This window comes from Athene noctua, chromosome 11 (genome assembly GCF_965140245.1).
Source record: "Athene noctua chromosome 11, bAthNoc1.hap1.1, whole genome shotgun sequence".
Lineage (NCBI taxonomy): Eukaryota > Metazoa > Chordata > Aves > Strigiformes > Strigidae > Athene > Athene noctua.
The window spans coordinates 25,431,445-25,448,404 of NC_134047.1; the positions used below are offsets into that span (position 1 = coordinate 25,431,445).

At 66.3% G+C, this 16,960-nt stretch overlaps 1 long non-coding RNA gene across 2 annotated transcripts; it reads left to right on the forward strand.

The window, feature by feature from the left end:
• The first annotated feature begins 1,990 nt into the window (after nt 1-1,990).
• Nucleotides 1,991-5,207, forward strand: LOC141964567 (uncharacterized). 2 transcript variants are annotated; one of them, XR_012634352.1, is made up of 4 exons: nt 1,991-2,130; nt 3,009-3,125; nt 3,473-3,620; nt 3,779-5,207. It is a non-coding gene; the product is annotated as an uncharacterized LOC141964567 (long non-coding RNA). The 2 variants fall into 2 exon arrangements; XR_012634351.1 differs by lacking the exon at nt 1,991-2,130 and adding an exon at nt 2,353-2,493.
• Nucleotides 5,208-16,960: the final 11,753 nt, after the last annotated feature.

Consider the following 16,960-nt stretch of genomic DNA (forward strand, 5'->3'; position numbering starts at 1 on the left):
GCACCTGTACGGGGAAGGAAGCGGCTGGATCTCAGCCTCTGGAGGAGCACGTTCCTCTTCCCTGCCCCAAAAGGGCGTTTGTGCCCACCCTTTCCCCATCTGTTCAGTGCCGGGGGTGCTCAGTCAGATGCTTTCTCCAACTGGGTGTTCCCCATTTAGCTCCTTTTCTGCCCAGCTCGGCTTTAACCGCTGCCTGCCACGTGGCGCTGCGCGTGGGATTTTAACCTTTGGCAGCCGCTGGAATGTTTGCGGCGTGTGTTGGTCCTGGCTGCTTGCAAGGGGACTCTCGGGGTGAAGCGCTAAGGCTTGGACAATAGGGCCAAGCCAGAGTTGACCTGTAGACGAGTCCTGTGTATTTTATAACTGTTAACCATTGTGCTAACAGGTATTTTACTAAGTGATAACCAACCACCTATTCCGATGTAAAAAGTGGAAGTATCGAAGCCTGAACAACAGGCCCTGAGCCGAAGCTGCTCACTCAGTATGTCATCGTTAGTGAAAGAGGTGTGGAAGACGTAGCTCTCTTGAATGTACATTTATCTTTCTTTGTGTGGGGATAAAATAACCGGGTCGTGGAGACCGTAGTCTGGCCCTGTGGCCTGACGTGAGCCCTTGCACCTAGTCTGCCTGGGTAAGCAGAGGAGCTCCCTTAGCTTCTCCCCTGAGCCCTGGCCAGGCTCCGGGGGAATCTAATGTGAGATTGAAACCAGATATTTCCGCTCCAAACCAAGGTGCCAGCTCTTCTGGCTTGCCGATTTTGGGGTATAGAAGGGTGGACCCGCTCACAGCGACTTTGGAGGCCTCACCTACGGGTGGACGCACCGCGTAGGGTTTCCCACTTGCCGGGAAAGGCTCTGCAAACCCTCGCTGTAACCGGGGCTGCCTGCGGGTCTGGGTGATGGCAACGGGTGCAGGTGCTGAGGGATCTTTTTTAATCGCTGTTCCCTCTCTCTCAGGCAGTCAGGATTTGATGCATTACCCTGTATTTTCCTGTCTGTGTGAGTGCACTATTCCGTCTTTTCTTACTGTGTGTTTTCTGTATTCTTCTGTTATTATTTAGCTATTTCTAATAAAATACGCCTGCTCCTTTCACTCTGGTGTCTGAGTTGAATTGATATCCCTAATCAGCAGAACAGGGGGAGATGAGGTGGCGCTTTCCAGAGCCGAGGTCGGTGTCGGTTTGGCTTTGGGCTGAGCTGTAGCCGCCGCGGCGCTAGTTCCTGGCAAGGGGACGGACGGGGGAGCTGTCGGGGCCAGAGCTGCCGTAAATATAATCAGACAGCTTGCTCGGGTTCTCCAGCTCCTAGCGTACGCTCCAGAAGAGCGGCTGAACGCGGGCAGAAATGTTCCTGGATTTATCTGGGTTTTATTTAAAAAAAAAAACTATTTCTGCTATCACCAGGATTTGAAAAACTAAGTTGGATAAATGTGAGTTTAGGAAAAATATCTAACAATACGTGTGCTTTTAATAGTTACTGTACTGGTCTCCCAGGGACCGAAGTTACGCTGTTTCGTCCTTAAAACAACTCTGCGCTCCCGTGTCGCGTTGTCACAGGCTTTCCTCCCCCTTCCACCCGTCCAAAGAGCCCTGAGGCTGCTCTGACCGACACTTCGGTCACCCCGCTGAGTTCTGGGTCACAAGGCGAGACTGCGCTGCCCTGCGCTGCGGCCGTGCCGGAGCTCCTCCCTCTCCGGGGGGTTATAAGATTTGGCAGCGTTGGTCCCGTCGGCCCGCGCACCGGAGCGGTCTCGCCCAGCGGCTGCTCCCGCTGGCCGGGGAAGGTTCCCCCGGCGGGGAGAGGCGACCTGCGGCGTGCGGCTGCGCCGGGCGGCCCCCGGAGTGCGCGTGCGCGGCGGCGGCCCCGCGACCGGAGGACCGGCGGCCCATAGAGCGTGAGCTCGGAGGAGTGACGGGCATCTCCGGCGTTTATTAACGGTGCTGGTCGCTATAGTTACCGGGGGGGGGGTGGGGAGCGTGGGCCGGGCCGGGCCGGAGGAGCCGCAGGGGCGGGCAGGGAGGCTGCAGGCAGCGACCCCTCCCTGTCCGGGGCCGGTGCTGGAGGAGGAGCCGGTGCGAGCCGAGGCAGGAGCGGAGCCGCGCGGCCGGTCGCCTGGCGGCTGCGGGGAAAGGTGCGGCGGGACCGGGGGCGGAGGCCGCTCCGCGTCGGGGCCGGGCGGCGGCGGCGCTGCCCGGAGCCGCGCGGGGCTGCGCTCGGCCGGGCTTCCGGGTGCGCGGGCGGCGCGGCGGGAGCCGTAGTCACGTGCAGGGGGCTTCCGGTCGGCCATGTTGGCTCCCCGGGGCACGCCGGGAGCTGCAGTTTCTGCGCTCTCGGTTCCCCGCAGCCGCGGCGCTGGCGGGCGCGCGCGGCACGGCACAGCCCTCGGTACCGGCGCGGCCCGAGGGGCGGTTTTGTGGCGGTTTCCCGCGGGCTGCCCGCGGCTCCCCGAGACGCGGTGTGCCCCCCGGCCCGGGGGTGCGCATGCGCGGCGGAGGTGAGTGTTGGGGCTCCGGCCGGGCCGGGCCGGGCCGGGCCGGTCCGCGGCAATAAGGGTCCCTGCCGCCTCTGTGCCCCCTCCCGAGGCCGCGCTGGGGCCGCGCGTGTCCGTTCCTGCCCCGGGGATGCCGTCGGCTGCGCCCAGCCCGGCCTGGCGCTCCTCACGGCTCGGGGGCCGAAAGGGACGGGCGGAGCCGAGCCTTCCCGGCCGTGGGCAGCGGGGCGGGAGCCGCCGCGGCTGGAGCTGGAGGGGCCGGAGAAAGGGAAGGAAGGAGAACGTCAAGGGCATGTGGGCAGCAGCCGCCTCGCCCTGCAGGGGGAGAGCGCCTGCCTCTCCGGGTGAGCGAGGAGCCCTCTGCACAGTCCGCAGCGGGCCGGACCGCCAGCGTGCGCCCGGGGTCTGTGCGCGTCACCCCAGGCGCGGAACGGCCGCGGAGCGAGCCAGCGAGCGAGGCTGCGTGTGTCGGAAGCCACGTCTTGTAAGAGCCGAGAGACACCCGCGTATTCTTTTAGGGGGAGGTCAGCCGGGCGAGTGGAGTTTCAGAAGAAGAGGAGGGGCAGGAGGAAGGAAGGAGAAAGAAGCATCTGACCTGTCCAGTTCTCCCGGCAGTGCCGGGAGCGAGAGCCGCGGTGAGTCCCGGGCCCTCGGGGCCCTGTCGCCCCCCTTGTATGCCCCAGTCCCTTCCTGCCCCTCTCTTTCCCATGCTGTGATTTTTTTTTTTTCTTCTCTATACCTTTTCTTTCTATTCTTCTGCCTTGCTCCCCCTTCCTCTCTCACTTTCTCTCTCTTGTCTTGCTGCTCCCTTTTCTTTTTCTGTCTGCACTTCTGACTGCTTGTTCTGTACCTTTTGCATCACTCCTCAGTCCATTTCTCTCTCGATCCTTCCGTTCTGCTCCTCACTTCTCAGTTTCTCTCTCTTTCCTCTGTCCTACTCCTGCACGTAGTGTGTGATTGAATGAGGTTCTGTGTCTAGCAGGCCTCATCTCGTAAGAGCTGTGAGACACCTACATCTTCTCATAAGTGGAGGACAGCCAGGCACCTGGAGCTGTAGAAGAGGAAGGGAGAAGGCAAACAGAAGGAGGAGTCTGACCTGTCAAATTCTCCTGGCAGCGCGGAGAACTGCAGTAAGTCCCGAGCTCTTGGGCCCCTCTCATCCCTCTTGTGTGGCCTGGTCCCTCCCTGTCTTTCTCCTAGACTCCTCTCTTTCTGGTGCTGCTCAACTTTTTTTGCTCACCTGTATCTTCCGTCTTGCTTGGAGCATCTCCCTGTCCCCATCTTGTAGGTCTTCCCTTTCTCTGCCCTGTACCCTGCCGCTCTTGTTGCCTTTCTCCATCCCTCTCTGTCCAGCTCCCTGTTCCTATTGATTCCTCTTTCTTCTTCCTGCACCCGCTGCTATTCCCTGCGATCTCCATCTCTCTCTTGCCTGCTCCCTGTCCCCCGTTTTTCATTCGTACCTCCGTCCCTCATAGCCTGTCTGGCCTTTTTCCTCGGTGTCTTTCTCTCTGGCTGACTCCCTTCTGCTGTTTTTCATTTCCTCCCTATCCATCTTGTTGCCCATCGCTCTTTTGTCTTCTCTCTCTCCATGTGTCGCTGTCTGTCTTCCAGTCACTGTTCTTTAATTCCTCCCTCTTCCCTGTAGCTTGCTGCTATTTTTTTTCCCTGTTCTCCATCATGCTCTGTCGGGTGCCCTGTCCCTGTTTATCAGTTCCTCCCTCTGCCCTGCGGTCTGTCTCTTTTCACCATTTAATTTTTGCCTCTCTGTCTGGCTCCTTGTGCCAGGTTTGTGAATTCCTTCCTCTGTGCCCCGTACCCCCTGTGATCTTTGCTGCTTTGTGGCCTGTTTCTGGCTGGCGCTCTGTTACTATTCAGTAATTCCTCTCTCGATGCCTTGTAGTCTGTTGCTTTTGTCTTTTCTCCATCTCTCTGTTTCCCCTGTTTTAGAATACACCCCCCCACCCCCACCCCCCTTCTTTCTGTATGCATCAGGATTAGTTTTTGGCTCCAGGTCTCATTTTTTCTGTGTCTCTGTCCCTGTTTCCTAATTCTTCCTTCTCTGCCCTGTCACATGTAGCTATGTGATTTGTTTTGTGTTCCTTCCCTGCCCCTTCCCTCCATGGTTTGCTGTCCTGACTCCCCATCGCTGTTGCTTTTTCCTCCCTCTGTGCCCTGTTCTCTGGAGCTTTTTTGTCTTTCTTCCATCTTGCTTGGTCTAGCTCCCTGCTCCCCCCCCCTTTTTTTTTTTTCCCCTCCATGTCTGTCGTGCCACCCATCCCAGCTTTTTTTTTTTTCTGCATCTCTATGCTGCTCCTCGTCCTTCTTTGTTGGTTTCTGTCCTGCTCCTCCTTCTTCTTTCTGCTGCCTGTTTTCTTCTCTCCCTGCTGCTTTTTTTTCTCCATATCCACGTTGGGTTCCCTGTCCCCATCCTCTCACCGCCCCATTGCTCATCTCTTGTTTTCTCTCTACCCCCGTACTAGTCAGCTAGCTGCCACCTTTCTTCTGTCTTCTTGTGTCCTGCATCTTGCTCCTCATGTTTGGCAGTTTCCAGCTCTGCCCTGCAGCTTGTTGCTCCAGGAACCGACTGACTGTTCCCGGCTGGACTGAGGAGCGTGGCTCCGGGAACAAGCGCCAAGGTGTGCCAGGGGCAGGGGCAGCATTAGGGGCCCTGAGCCCCGGAGCAGACTCACTCCCTTCTGGGACTTGTTCTGTGTGTGACTGAATAAACACTTGCTGGCTGCCGGCTGCCTTTTGTGCTTCCTTTGCCCCAGGTGAGGGGCTGGGAGGGGTGATGATGCTCTGTGGGGGTGGGTGATGGCCTCCAGCTGTGGGCTGGGGCTGGAGGGGCCCCAGGTGTGGGCAGTGAGGCTGATGGCAGCGGCCCCTCCCTGTAAAGGGCTTGCTCCGGGTGGAGGGGCGGGTGCTGCTGTTAAGAGCAAGGCAGCCGTCAGAGGGGTCGGTGTCAACCAAGGGAGGAGCAGAGCAGTCGCTGAGCATTGCTGGGCCCTGGCTGCACCGAGGGAGAAGGTGAGTGGAGCCGTGCCATCAGCTGGCAGCTCGTGGGGAGGATGGCGGTGCCTGCAGGGTGGCAGTGTTGGAGGTGGTGGCAGGGGCTGCCCCGAGCCGGTGGTGAGGCTCCTGGGTGCATTGGTGGGGGTTCGGAGGGGTGAACAATGGTGTTCCTGCAGGGTCAGAAAGCAGAGAAAACCGCCTCTCGCAACCCAGCGGGAGCTGTAGTCCTGGCGTGTGGGGTTTCTGGCCAGCCGCGTTGGTTCCCTGGGTCACGCTGGGATGCGGGGTCTTACAGCGCTTGGCGTGCAGGCGGCCGTGCCGCGTTGGCCAGCGCGTGCCAGGAGCTGTAGGTTCTGCAGACTCGGCTGCCAGGCAGCCGCACCGCTCGTGGGCGCCCGTAGCACGGCGCAGTCCTCGCTACCGCCGCGGCCCCTGTGACGCAGCACGAGGGATAGTTTTGTTGCCGCTTTCACGTGGATTCCTGGGGGCTTCCAGCTGCTCCTCACCAAGCGTCGTGCCCGTTCCTCGAGAGCGTGTGCGCAGTGACGTGCCGCTCGGCCGCCGCTCGTGCGGGGGGTGGCGCTCGCCCGCGCTCACCGCCGCTGCCTGGCAAGCGACACAGAGGTGCCCCCGTGCCCCACGCTGCCGCCCGCCAGCAACGTCAGTGCGATGCTCCAATGCCCGTGGGGGGGTGCGGCCACGCTCGGTGCCCCCTCCTGGTAAGGAAATGCCGCCGCCACCCCACGTCACGCTGCCGACGGGCGCTCGGTGCGCAAAGGGCAGGACTGCAGCGCCGGCCCCGCACAGGTGTGCGGCACCGCCAGAGCCGCCTTCCTGCCTGCTGCCGCAGCGTGAGGCTTGCTGGGCGTGATTCCTGGTGGTGGGCGAGGGCCGAGGCCGCCGGTGAGGCCAGCCAGCCCCTTTGGCAGGTGTGGGGGCCCCTCCTGCCCGCTGGCCAGACGGCAGCGGTGGGGCAGGAAGCTTCACACCGCCCGCTGTGTCAGGCCTCCGCTCTGCTGGAGGTGATCCGGGCCGGGGGAGCCGCAGGGAGTTACCTGAGAGCTGGGACAAAGGCAGAGGGGAAGAAGATGGGTGTCCCCCGGGGGTAGGTGCCGGGTGCCTCCCCAGCTTGCCAGAGCTCCCCTTGAGCTGGCACTGGCCTCGCCCGCACCGTGTCCTGGCCCCAGGTCTCGCGCCTCACCCTGAAGCCCGTCCCGTAGCCCCAGGTCACCCCCAAGCCCCGCGGGGATGGCGGCAAGCCGGCCCTTGGCGCCGCCGCAGGAGCCCCTGTGGAAGGGGGGCTCCGGCCAGGGGCGATCTACGGTAATAACGGCAGTCGCTTCACCTTCTCCCAGAGGCCTCACCGGGGCCGCGCTTGCCTGTTCCTTCCCTGGGGATGCTGTCGACTGGACCCACTTCAGAACTGTGTGGGGTTCTCTGCCTGATCTTGTGCCCCTGCAGCAGAGAGGTGAGAAGGGACAGGCCCCTGGGACGTTTTCTGGCTGTGGACAGGAGCTGCCACAGCTGAAGCTGCAGAGGCCTGAGATGGGAAAGAAGAAAATCAAGGGCATGTGGGCAGCAGCTGCCTTCCACTGCAGGAAGAGAGAGCCTGCCTCTCTGGGCGAGGCAGGAGCCCTCTGTACAGTCCGCAGGGCCGGACCACCAGCGTGTGATCAGGGTCCGTGCGCGTCACCCAGAGCACGGTACGGCCGCGCAGCGTGCAAGCGAGGCCACACGTGCAGGAAGCTGCGTTTTGTAAGAGCCGAGAGACACCCGCGTGTTCTTTGAGGTGGAGGGCAGCTGAGCGACTGCAGCTCCAGAAAAGGAAGAGAGGAGAGAAGGAGAAAGAAGGGTCTGAATTGGCAAATTTTTCCTGGCAGCGCTGAGACAGTTGCGGACCCTGGGGGCCCTGTTGCCCCTCTTGGACGTTTTGGGCTGTCCCCTGGCCCCCTCTCTATCCCATGCTGCTATGATTTTTGTTTGTCTTTTCTTCCCTGTATCTCTGCTCTCGTTCGTTCCTGCTCCCACTCCCTCTTGTGTATTCTTCTAGCTCTCCCTTTTTCTTTCTTCGAGATGCTTGGTCCTGCTCTCTCTCCTTCCTTTGTTTCATCCTCCCTTTCTCTCCTGTAACCTAGCGCTGTTATTTTCCTTTTTCAGTTCTTGTTTCAGATCGGCTTTGGGGTCTCTTTTTGCCCACAGCTTTCTCTGGCCTGTTCCCAGGCATTGTTATCCTCTGCGAGCCTGTCTGCCGCTCCATGTGCCTGCCTGCCCATTTCCCTCCCTCCTGGTAATCCCGCCTCTACGCTGTGCCCGAGCTCAGGCCGCCCCTGCTCCTGTATCTCGGCTTTCGGCACGCCCCCGGCGCTTTCGGCACGCCCCCGGCGCTTTCGGCACGCCCCCGGCGCTTTCGGCACGCCCCCGGCGCTTTCGGCACGCCCCCGGCGCTTTCGACACGCCCCCGGCGCTTTCGGCACGCCCCCGGCGCTTTCGGCACGCCCCCGGCGCTTTCGGCACGCCCCCGGCGCTTTCGGCACGCCCCCGGCGCTTTCGGCACGCCCCCGGCGCTTTCGGCACGCCCCCGACGCTTTCGGCACGCCCCCGACGCTTTCGGCACGCCCCCGACGCTTTCGGCACGCCCCCGACGCTTTCGGCACGCCCCCGACGCTTTCGGCACGCCCCCGACGCTTTCGGCACGCCCCCGACGCTTTCGGCACGCCCCCGACGCTTTCGGCACGCCCCCGACGCTTTCGGCACGCCCCCGACGCTTTCGGCACGCCCCCGACGCTTTCGGCACGCCCCCGACGCTTTCGGCACGCCCCCGACGCTTTCGGCACGCCCCCGACGCTTTCGGCACGCCCCCGACGCTTTCGGCACGCCCCCGACGCTTTCGGCACGCCCCCGACGCTTTCGGCACGCCCCCGACGCTTTCGGCACGCCCCCGACGCTTTCGGCACGCCCCCGACGCTTTCGGCACGCCCCCGACGCTTTCGGCACGCCCCCGACGCTTTCGGCACGCCCCCGACGCTTTCGGCACGCCCTCGACGCTTTCGGCACGCCCCCGACGCTTTCGGCACGCCCCCGACGCTTTCGGCACGCCCCCGACGCTTTCGGCACGCCCCCGACGCTTTCGGCACGCCCCCGACGCTTTCGGCACGCCCCCGGCGCTTTCGGCACGCCCCCGACGCTTTCGGCACGCCCCCGACGCTTTCGGCACGCCCCCGACGCTTTCGGCACGCCCCCGACGCTTTCGGCACGCCCCCGACGCTTTCGGCACGCCCCCGACGCTTTCGGCACGCCCCCGACGCTTTCGGCACGCCCCCGACGCTTTCGGCACGCCCCCGACGCTTTCGGCACGCCCCCGACGCTTTCGGCACGCCCCCGACGCTTTCGGCACGCCCCCGACGCTTTCGGCACGCCCCCGACGCTTTCGGCACGCCCCCGACGCTTTCGGCACGCCCCCGACGCTTTCGGCACGCCCCCGACGCTTTCGGCACGCCCCCGACGCTTTCGGCACGCCCCCGACGCTTTCGGCACGCCCCCGACGCTTTCGGCACGCCCCCGACGCTTTCGGCACGCCCCCGACGCTTTCGGCACGCCCCCGACGCTTTCGGCACGCCCCCGACGCTTTCGGCACGCCCCCGACGCTTTCGGCACGCCCCCGACGCTTTCGGCACGCCCCCGACGCTTTCGGCACGCCCCCGACGCTTTCGGCACGCCCCCGACGCTTTCGGCACGCCCCCGACGCTTTCGGCACGCCCCCGACGCTTTCGGCACGCCCCCGACGCTTTCGGCACGCCCCCGACGCTTTCGGCACGCCCCCGACGCTTTCGGCACGCCCCCGACGCTTTCGGCACGCCCCCGACGCTTTCGGCACGCCCCCGACGCTTTCGGCACGCCCCCGACGCTTTCGGCACGCCCCCGACGCTTTCGGCACGCCCCCGACGCTTTCGGCACGCCCCCGACGCTTTCGGCACGCCCCCGACGCTTTCGGCACGCCCCCGACGCTTTCGGCACGCCCCCGACGCTTTCGGCACGCCCCCGACGCTTTCGGCACGCCCCCGACGCTTTCGGCACGCCCCCGACGCTTTCGGCACGCCCCCGACGCTTTCGGCACGCCCCCGACGCTTTCGGCACGCCCCCGACGCTTTCGGCACGCCCCCGACGCTTTCGGCACGCCCCCGACGCTTTCGGCACGCCCCCGACGCTTTCGGCACGCCCCCGACGCTTTCGGCACGCCCCCGACGCTTTCGGCACGCCCCCGACGCTTTCGGCACGCCCCCGACGCTTTCGGCACGCCCCCGACGCTTTCGGCACGCCCCCGACGCTTTCGGCACGCCCCCGACGCTTTCGGCACGCCCCCGACGCTTTCGGCACGCCCCCGACGCTTTCGGCACGCCCCCGACGCTTTCGGCACGCCCCCGACGCTTTCGGCACGCCCCCGACGCTTTCGGCACGCCCCCGACGCTTTCGGCACGCCCCCGACGCTTTCGGCACGCCCCCGACGCTTTCGGCGGGCGGGAACGCCGCGCGCCGAGGCGAGGGGCGGAGCTTTCGCCTGAGGCGAAGGGCGGGAACGGCGCGCGCAGCAGTGAGCCGCCGCGCGGCCGCCTGAGGCGAAGGGCGGGAACGGCGCGCGCACCAGTGAGGCGCCGCGCGGCCGCCTGAGAGGAGCGGGAGCGGCGCCCCCGGAAAAGGCTGCTCGGCGATCGGCGCCGCCTCGGCGGGGACCTCATCGGCTCGGCTCGGCTCGGGGCGGGCGGGGGTGGACCCGAGTCGCCTGTGGGGGGGCGAGCGCCATTGTCTGAGGGGCTCAGGAGAGTCCTGGACCCGCCAGGCGCGGCAAGGTGCCTGGAGCAGAGGAGTGCCCGGCGCGGTCGTCCCTGCAGGAAGTGCTGGAGCACCGACTCTGGTGATAAAAGCCGATCTGTGAGGTTTTTTTCGGGGCGGAAGGGGGGGTTGGAGGGCGGCCGGGGTTCGGGTGGTGCTGTGGACACTTCTCGCCGGGGACCGGCGTCCTTCTCAGACCTGACGGGACACTCCTGCCCTTGCAGCAGCTGGTGGCGAAGAAGGGAGAGATGTCCACTGCGTGTGGAAGGACCTGCGAGGCAAGAGCGAGCGGGAGGAGCAGCGGAGGAAGTCTGGGCAGCAAGAGGAAAGAGAAGGGCGCTCTGAACAAAGCGCCGCTGTGAGGGGCGGAGCGGTCGCCTGAGGGGGACCTGCCCGGGGAAGGGGCGAGTAGGAGTCGAAGCTGCCTGGGGAAGTACCGGTTCGACTACTTGGGAACAGGGGGGGGACGGGACGGGAGCCGCCTTGGGGAGGGGGTCGGTGTCGTTGTCGTCGCCTCGGCGGGGGGGGGGGGGGGGGAGCAGTGTCGTCGCCTCGGCGGAGGAGGGGGGGGGGGGGGGAGCAGTGTCGTCGCCTCGGCGGAGCTGGGGGGGGAAGCAGTGTCGTCGCCTCGGCGGAGGGGGGGGGGTGGAGCAGTGTCGTCGCCTCGGCGGAGGTGGGGGGGGGAGCAGTGTCGTCGCCTCGGCGGTGGGGGGGTCGGGGAGCAGTGTCGTCGCCTCGGCGGAGGGGAGGGGGGGAGCAGTGTCGTCGCCTCGGCGGATGTGGGGGGGGAGCAGTGTCGTCGCCTCGGCGGATGTGGGGGGGGAGCAGTGTCGTCGACTCGGCGGGGGGGGGGGCGGGGAGCAGTGTCGTCGACTCGGCGGGGGGGGGGGCGGGGAGCAGTGTCGTCACCTCGGCGGATGTGGGGGGGGAGCAGTGTCGTCGACTCGGCGGGGGGGGGGGCGGGGAGCAGTGTCGTCGCTTGGTGGGGGGGAGTGGGGTGGTGTCATCACCCTGGGGGGGGAGTGTCATCAACGGCGGGGGGTGGGGGAGTGGAGCTTCCTCAGGGCCGGTGAGAGGGGACTGGAGCTGCCTGAGGAGGGACGGCCATCGCCTCAGGGGCGGAGGAGAGTCCAAGCCTCGCTGAACGCGGCCAGGAGCCCGGAGGACAAAAGCGCCCGTCGTAGACATCCCTGCAGGAAGTGCTGGAGCTCGGACTGGGTGAGGAAAGCCAATCTGTGAGTTTTTTTCGTGGGGAGGGGGGATGGTGGTGGTGGTGGGAGGGCGGCCGGGGTTCAGGTGGTGCTGTGGCCAGCTCTCGCCAAGGACCAGCATCGCTCTCGGACCTGACGGCATCCTCCTGCCCTTGCAGCAGGCGGCGGAGCAGCGTGGAGGTCTCCGTCCTGTACCGCTGCAGGCCAAGAGGGAGCGGGACAAGGCGCGGAGGAAGTCTGGGCAGCAAGAGGAGGAAGGAGAAGGGCGCTCTGGGCAAAGGGACCTCCCTGTCACCGGGGCTGTGGTCGCACCAGCGTGTCGCCAGGACCTTTGGTGCCCTGGCCGGCTTTGTGCCGGGTGACCCCCCTGTAAGCAGGGCTCGGGTCTTTGGGTTTTTGCCGGCCCTTTGCCACGTCACCCCGTGGTCAGGCTGCCGGGCAGGTGGCAACCCTCTAAGGGGGGTGAGCGGCGCCGTCTCTGCGGCCGGGGCGGGAAGCGGAGCTTCTAAAGCGCGCCGTGGTGGGGAGCCGCAGCCAGGCCGGCTGGCCTGTAACTTGGGCGCGGGGGGGGGCCTGGCAGCAGGGCCGGGGCCTCTGCTCTGTCCTCCGGGTGGGGGAGCTGGCGCCTGGCTGCGTCTTCCTTCCGAGCACCAGCTCCTCGAGAAGCAAGACGAGGCATCGTGAAGGAGCTGCGAGGCCAGAGCGAGGGAGAGGAGGAGCGGCGGGCTGAAGAGAGGGCTGGGGGGAGAGGAGGGAGCTCAGGGCAAAGGGGCCTCCCCACGGCACCGTTGCCGGCACCTTTGGTGTCCTGGCTGGCGCTGCGCCGGGTGACCTCCCTGTAAGCAGGGCTCGGGTCTCTGGCCTTTTGCCCCCTTGCCCCGACGGTTTGGCTGCCCGGAGAGAGGGGCGACCCTGTAAGGAGAGAGCGGCGCCGTCCCCGCACCGAGGGGCAAATGGGGCTCTCTGGCCCCCAAGCCCGCCCTGTAGGCAGGGGAGGGCTGTTTCCCCGGCCCTGGCGGCTTTCTGCCTGCTGGCGGCCTGGCCAGCGTGACCCCCTGGAGTCGGGGCGCGTCGCGGCACTTGTCCCTCGGTCCCCCGCGAAGGCCCGTGGCACGTTGAGTCCCTCTGGGCTCCGTGCGTCCGGGGGGACAGGTCCGAGGCTCTGCTCTCTTGCTCGCGGGAGGGGACGGCTCCCCAGACATTGGCTGCACAGAGCTCGCTCTCTCTCCTGGGAAGTTTTCTTTCCCCCTGTCCGTGTCCGTGTGCCTGCCTGTGTCCGCGTCGGTGCGAGTGAGCGAGTGAAGGAGCTTCTTGTTTAGGCCCCTGTTGAAATCGCTGCAGCGTACTTAGCTTAAACTTCCCGGGAGGGAAAGAGGGGCTCTGTGCAGCAACAGGGGGTCGGTCCCCGCTGAGCCCGCGAGCGGAGGGCGAGTCCCGGCTGGCCCCTCCTTTCCAAGGACAGAGCCAAGCCGCGTGACCCTCCCGCTCTCTGGGCCTGGGTGGCTGCCTGTCCTGCTGGCGACCTGCCAGCGTGCCGGCCCCGTACTCGGGGCGAGTGCCACGAGCCGTGGAGCCCTCTGACCCGACGGCCCTGTAAGCGGGGTTGTGCCCGTCCCCCGCCCTCGGCAGGAGGAGCGGGTAGCGAGCGGGCGTCTGCGGCCCCCGGCCTTCGAGGGCAAAGGCTCGGCAGTTGTGTCCCCTTCACCGAGAACCGCGGTAGCCTCTAGAAACGCAGGGAACGGCCCTGAGCCAAGTACCTGCCCCAGAGTCCTCGAGACCCTCCCAGAGTTGCCCAGGACGCTCTTGTCCCACAGCAGCCGTGGGACAGGGAGGGCACTTTGCCCGCAGCCCCTTTCTCTTTCCCCGGTTTCAGCGTGCCGCTCCTCCTCTCGCTTGCCCTCGCCTCGTAGTTTCTTCCGCAGGCCACGGATGCCTCTTCCTTCTTCCTTCTCCGGGAGCTGGTGCCTGGAAGGACGGCGCGGTCGGGCGCCAGCTCCTCTGCCTGGACGACGGGGAAGCCGGCCGCCTGAGGGACCTTCCCTCAGCGTGCTCTGGCCCCCGGCCCTCCCTCCTCCCTCCTGCCCCCTGCCCCGGCCTGAGCCGCCTCAGACCCCATTTTCTCACCTGGTGGTGCCCGGCGGCCTGGGGGCTTAAAGCATAGAGGGAGAGGGGACAGGGGTACGGCAGGGCAGGGGGAGATTTAGGGGGACAGGCAGCACGGGTGGGCCTCAGCCGCCAGCCCCTTGCAACCAGCTGCTCCGCAGTGACGCGGCAGCTTCTCCCAAGCGATGAGGAACCCCCCTCGGGAAGTTCTGCTTCCCCAGCCCCCAGAACCTCTTGGGAAAGGGCCGCTGCTGCCGATTCACCTGCCTTCAGGGCAGACAGCGCCCAGCACTCTCGATAGTGCTTGGCTGGCGCCTTGTGTGGGGCGGCGGCCCTGTTAGCGGGGTGCGGGTCAGGGTGCCCCTGTAGCGGAGAGGAGGGGCCTCGTGGGCCTTTGGGACCGGGGCTGCCCTGTAAGTCGGGGCCTGGCCCGTGCCCTGCAGTCCCGGGCACTTTGCAGTCCCGGCAGCGGCTTGAGTCCCCTGTAAGCAGGGGCGCAGCCTCGGTGGCCGCCGTTTTGCATGCCCAGCTCCATTTGCCCAGAGTGCCCGACTCCGAGCCCAGCTCCAGCGCCGGCCGCGACTCCACGTGTGGCAGCACCGGAGCACCGATTGGGTAAGAAAAGCCGATCTGTGAGGTTTTTTTTTGGGGGGGGGTATAGAGGAATAGTGGTGTGGGAGGGCGGCCGGGGTTCGGGTGGTGCCGTGTCAGGCTCTCGCCGGGGACCGTCGTCCCTCTCAGGCCTGACGGCACCCTCCTGCTCTTGCAGCACTTGGTGGTGGAGAAGGGAGAGACATCCACCGCATGCGGAAGGCCGTGCAAGGCAAGGGTTAGCAGGAGGAGCAGCGAAGGAAGTCTGGGCAGCAAGCGGAAGAAAGAGAAGCGCGCTCTGGGCAAAGCGCCGCTGTGAGGGGCAGAGCGGCCGCCTGAGGGAAAGGGGAGCGCAAGTCGGCGCTGCCTCAGCAAGAAATGGATCGACTCGGGGCCGAGGGATTGGAGCCACCTTGGCAGGGGATCAAAGCTGCTGCAGGGTGGGGGGCCAGTGCCGTCGCCTAGGAGGGGCAGCAGACCTGCGTCAGGGCGCATGGGGGGGGACTGGAGCTGCATGAGGAGGGACCGCCATCACCTCAGGGGCTGAGGAGGGTCCAGGCCCTGACGGACGCTGCCAGGAGCCGCCGGACGCTGCCAGGAGCCCATTGCAGATGAGAGCCGGTCACGGTCCCTGCACGAAGCACTGGAGCACCGACTGGGTGAGGAAAGCCGATCTGCGAGGTTTTTTCGCGGGGTGGGTGGTGGGAGGGCGGCCGGGGTTCGGGTGGTGCTGTGGCCAGCTCTCGCCGGGGACCAGCATCGCTCTCGGACCTGACGGCATCCTCCTGCCCTTGCAGCAGGCGGCGGAGCGGCGTGGAGGTCTCCGTCCTGTACCGCTGCAGGTCAAGAGCGGAGGAAGTCTGGGCAGCAAGAGGAGGCAGGAGAAGGGCGCTCTGGGCAAAGGGACCTCCCCGTCACCGGGGCTGTGGTCGCACCAGCGTGTCGCCAGGACGTTTGGTGCCCTGACCGGCTTTGTGCCGGGTGACCCCCCTGTAAGCAGGGCTCGGGTCTTTGGGTTTTTGCCGGCCTTTTGCCACGTCACCCCGTGGTCAGGCTGCCGGGCAGGTGGCAACCCTCTAAGGGGGGTGAGCGGCGCCGTCTCTGCGGCCGGGGCGGGAAGCGGAGCTCCTGAAGCGCGCCGTGGTGGGGAGCCGCAGCCAGGCCGGCCGGCCTGTAACTTGGGCGCGGGGGGGGGCCTGGCAGCGGGGCCGGGGCCTCTGCTCTGTCCTCCGGGTGGGGGAGCTGGCGCCTGGCTGCGCCTTCCTTCCGAGCACCAGCTCCTCGAGAAGCAAGACAAGGCATCGTGAAGGAGCTGTGAGGCCAGAGCGAGGGAGAGGAGGAGCGGCGGGCTGAAGAGAGGGCTGGGGGGAGAGGCGGGAGCTCAGGGCAAAGGGGCCTCCCCACGGCACCGTTGCCGGCACCTTTGGTGTCCTGGCCGGCGCTGCGCCGGGTGACCTCCCTGTAAGCAGGGCTCGGGTCTCTGGCCTTTTGCCCCCTTGCCCCGACGGTTTGGCTGCCCGGAGAGAGGGGCGACCCTGTAAGGAGAGAGCGGCACCGTCCCCGCACCGAGGGGCAAATGGGGCTCTCTGGCCCCCAAGCCCGCCCTGTAGGCAGGGGAGGGCTGTTTCCCCGGCCCTGGCGGCCTTCTGCCTGCTGGCGGCCTGGCCAGCGTGACCCCCTGGAGTCGGGGCGCGTCGCGGCACTTGTCCCTCGGTCCCCCGCGAAGGCCCGTGGCACGTTGAGTCCCTCTGGGCTCCGTGCGTCCGGGGGGACAGGTCCGAGGCTCTGCTCTCTTGCTCGCGGGAGGGGACGGCTCCCCAGACATTGGCTGCACAGAGCTCGCTCTCTCTCCTGGGAAGTTTTCTTTCCCCCTGTCCGTGTCCGTGTGCCTGCCTGTGTCCGCGTCGGTGCGAGTGAGCGAGTGAAGGAGCTTCTTGTTTAGGCCCCTGTTGAAATCGCTGCAGCGTACTTAGCTTAAACTTCCCGGGAGGGAAAGAGGGGCTCTGTGCAGCAACAGGGGGTCGGTCCCCGCTGAGCCCGCGAGCGGAGGGCGAGTCCCGGCTGGCCCCTCCTTTCCAAGGACGGAGCCAAGCCGCGCGGTCGTAGCACGGCCGACGCGTGACCCGCCCGCTCTCTGGGCCTGGGTGGCTGCCTGTCCTGCTGGCGACCTGCCAGCGTGCCGGCCCCGTACTCGGGGCGAGTGCCACGAGCCGTGGAGCCCTCTGACCCGACGGCCCTGTAAGCGGGGTTGTGCCCGTCCCCCGCCCTCGGCAGGAGGAGCGGGTAGCGAGCGGGCGTCTGCGGCCCCCGGCCTTCGAGGGCAAAGGCTCGGCAGTTGTGTCCCCTTCACCGAGAACTGCGGTAGCCTTAGAAACGCAGGGAACGGCCCTGAGCCAAGTACCTGCCCCAGAGTCCTCGAGACCCTCCCAAAAGCGCCCAGGATGCTCTTGTCCCACAGCAGCCGTGGTGACAGGGAGGGCCCTTTGCCCGCAGCCCCTTTCTCTTTCCCCGGTTTCAGCGTGCCGCTCCTCCTCTCGCTTGCCCTCGCCTCGTAGTTTCTTCCGCAGGCCACGGATGCCTCTTCCTTCTTCCTTCTCCGGGAGCTGGTGCCTGGAAGGACGGCGCGGTCGGGCGCCAGCTCCTCTGCCTGGACGACGGGGAAGCCGGCCGCCTGAGGGACCTTCCCTCAGCGTGCTCTGGCCCCCGGCCCTCCTTCCTCCCTCCTG